The sequence below is a fragment of the Arachis duranensis genome, chromosome 10, assembly GCF_000817695.3.
Source record: "Arachis duranensis cultivar V14167 chromosome 10, aradu.V14167.gnm2.J7QH, whole genome shotgun sequence".
Lineage (NCBI taxonomy): Eukaryota > Viridiplantae > Streptophyta > Magnoliopsida > Fabales > Fabaceae > Arachis > Arachis duranensis.
Genome location: NC_029781.3, coordinates 94,453,314 through 94,457,226, shown reverse-complemented (window position 1 = coordinate 94,457,226; position 3,913 = coordinate 94,453,314).

Sequence of the window (3,913 nt, the reverse complement as noted above, 5' to 3'; positions counted from 1 at the left end):
AATTGATATATTTTGATTGATTTCAAAGAAAAGGGGTGAAAATGACATGTTTTGATTGATTTTGAAAAGAGTTGAATATGACTTGTTTTGAAAATGGCATGTTGTGGTTTTGTATGAAAAACATGGTTTTTGGGCATACTTTGACGGGACATAACTTGGACTACGGATCTCTGTTTTGTACCAAATCTGTTTAGAAATGAAATTGGATTCGGGATGTCCCTGCCGTTCGAAGAACGGGTGAAAAACGATTTAAAATGAGGAGGTTATGTCCGTCTTCCGATTGGGGGTTGAAATTGTGAATTCTGCAGCTTTTAACTTAGAAAATTTTTTAGCAGAATGACCCACGCGCGTAGGCGCACTTGGTGCGTACGCGCCGTTCTTCTCGAAAGTGCCATCCACGTGTGCGCGTGATGTGCGCGGGCGCGCCGATGTGCTGCACTCAATGCCCAGCCATTTTTCAGAGAGTTATGCCAGAACTGTGCCAGTTTTGTGCCTGGGGCACGAGAGTACCCACGCGTACGCGTGGTTGACGCGTGCGCGTCGTTTGGCTAGTTTTCAATCCACGCGTTAGCGTGCATGACGCTTACGCGTCGATGAGTTGTCGAGGCCATCCACGCGTGCGCGTGGAGTGCGTACGCGTGGCCCTGTTTTCATCCCAAAGTTGATTTTTGAGTTTTAAAAGCCAAATCTTATACTTCTAAGCCTCCGATCTCACCACTTATGTCTTAAATCATTATGATATGTCTAGCTATGAGAAGAAGGGCTAGTGAATGTGGCAACTTGCGAGTAAAGCAAGGGAAAAATGGATGATCAATGAGGATCAAGCATGATTATGTGAGAGGCGGAGGATGGTGGTGAAAGTGCTTGTTATGCCATAGGCCGAAAGGCTGTAATTGTTAATGAAACGGCTGGTTATGGATTTAACCGTGAGCCAGATGGCTGGATTATTGCCGTATTATGGTGGGGCCATGATTATGGCTATGTATAAACGCATATATATGCTGTTGAATGAATTGTGAAAGTTGCACTTCCATTATCGGAGATGAGAGTTTCCCTGGGAGAAAGCAGTGGCTAGCCACCACGTGCTCCAGGTCGAGACTTGAAGCTCTGTTGACCCTATGTCGTTAGGGTGGCCGGGCACTGTGAAATTCCCGGACGAGCTCACCCCCAAAAATATTCACCAGTGATGGTGATGGATAAATATTCACCAGTGATGGTGATGGATAAATATTCACCAGTGAGGGTGATGGATATGGATCATGATTATGATCAAGTTATAATGAGCATGACTCAAGTTGGGGAGACACGACAGAGGGACAGCCCAATGGTTAACTGCCAGGACTTGTTAGGTTGGCTCTATAACCGACAGATGATATCATCAGCCACTAGGGACAGGCATTCATCATATGCATACTATATGAATTGTTTGAGATTGCCTATTTGACTGCATATTACTTGCTAATTGTCTAAATGCCTTACTTGTTCCTAATTGTATATTTCTTGCTTGATATAACTGTGTTTGCTACATTATACTCCTGCTGGTGGTTGGGAGATTTGAAGGAATTGGAAAGGGAAGTATTAGTTAGATTGAAGTATCCTTAGTCAGATGCCCTTTATGGTTTAGCTTGTTTATAAGCTTTGATATTATCTAGAGGAAGTTCTAGGATTGCCTTCGGCTTTCCTCTATTATTATGTATTATATATGTGGAAGTTGTTACCATGCTGGGGACCTCTGGTTCTCACCCATGCGAATTTTGTGGTTTTCAGATGCAGGACATGAGGTTTCCCGCTGAGGCATGCAGGAGACTTCTAGATTTGCGAAGATCCTTTGTTCTCGGGACTAAGTTTTGGTTTATATGTTTTGCTTAGATACTTTTATATCCATTAAATAATACAAACTGTGATGACTCCTCTTATGAGAGATTTTGGAGAATAAGTTTTATGTATTTGTGTCCCTTTGGGTTTCCTTTGGGGTTTTCCTTATCTTTATCATATGTATATATTGCTATGCTCGAACTGGTTATCTTCGCAGCCAGATTTTGAGTCTTGATATTCCTGTTTTTGACACTCCTTTGTATATATATAATCTCGCGTTGGTTTAACCTTGTTCGTTACGTTATCGATCGGAGTGTTGCGCTTTAGAGTTGCGATTTTTGTTTACCCCTTTTTCTACAAAGGCTCCTAGTTATAATCAATCATTCATACTACTATACGTACTAATTTTTATTTTAGAGGTCGTAATACCTTGCCATCTCTGAATTATGACTTAAGCATAAGACTCTGTATGGTAGGGTGTTACATCTGACACACCTGTCCTTGTTCCTATATCAGACTTTGAAGTTGTGGTTCCTTGGGATTAAACCTCAACCTCTATTGAACCTTGTGATACAGTAACAAACTCTCACCCTATGATAACAAGAAGCAAAAATGGTTCACTGAAACCAAAGGTCTTTCATGCAAGTATGGAGTCCAAGAGTGTACAACAGGCACTGAATGATCAATAGTGGAAAGAAGCAATGGATGCAGAATTTGAAGCTTTGCAAAGGAACAACACCTGGAAACTGGTGTCACTGCCAATTGGTAAGAAAGCCATAGGCAGCAAGTAGGTCTATAAAGTCAAATATAATGCTGATGGGAGCTTGCAGAAATACAAGGCAAGACTTGTTGCTCAGGGATTCTCCCAGAGACCAGGTTGTGACTTCACTGAGACATACAGTCCAGTAGTCAAGCCAACATCCATTTGGATAATACTTTCCATTGCATTGGCAAGAGGCTGGTCAAGATCAATATATATATATATATACCATGATTGATTGGATTGTGGTCATATTCCTTATTCCCAACAATCTCCCACTTGCACGAGAGCCAATCATAATAGATTGGATCTTGGCCATACTATTATCTCAATAATCAACACACAAGCACTGCTCTACCGGTAGGAGGTGAAACTAAGGTTGGTTGCGTTGCTGAGAAGAGAAAGAATGAAAAAAATTAATCAGGATTATCTGTTGCTTGGTTTGGCTTAAAAAGGGTTTGGTTCGGTTGAACCAAAAATTAGGAGAAGAATAACAGTTTAAATCTTGGTTCATCAAATAACAAAGATCATTTTACTTAGTTGATCAAACGTGATTTTTAACTAACTAACCTAATGTTATATTGATTCATCTGTCTTAACATTTATCTATTACACATACATATATCAATTTACAAAAATTATTATTTTTTTAGAAAACATATGAAATTTTTGAGGTAGAATCCTGGAATAACTCGGGATTGATCTCTAGGATATCTTGCCGCATATCATTAGGGATGCGAGAGTATAAGCTATCCAAGTACCATTGTAATAAACATCCTTCAGACAAAAATCAAACTCCATAATCTCAACAAAGCTCACTCTACGACCCATTGTTCTCACAGGAATCCATTCCGCATACCAAAATGACTTATTTAAGTCACCTGTGCCGCAAATAAAGTCTCCCAACAACGTTTCAGCAACTTTCACTATTGATTTTCATACTAAAAAATTAATTGCTTTGCCTCAATATTAAAATATTATTATCTTTCAAGTATTTTTTAGTCATAACTTGAACCCACAACTCGTGCGGAGAATGGATGAGATACTACACTAACTTACCCAAAACAGTCATAATGTCATATTGACCAGAGTAAAATCCATGTAAGCAATACTTTCAAAAAAATTTTTAGAATAATCATCTATTTTTAAGATATGAGATAAAGTCTTCTACACTTAGGGCTCGTTTGAAAAATTTTAGAAGTAACTTTTTTTAACTTTTGACTTATGAAAAATAGTAGTATTAATGTCTGGTATAATTTTCAAAACTAAATTGCAACTTTCTAAGAAGCTATTTAGGAGCTTATAGAGAAGTTAAAAAAACTACTTCTCTCATAATAC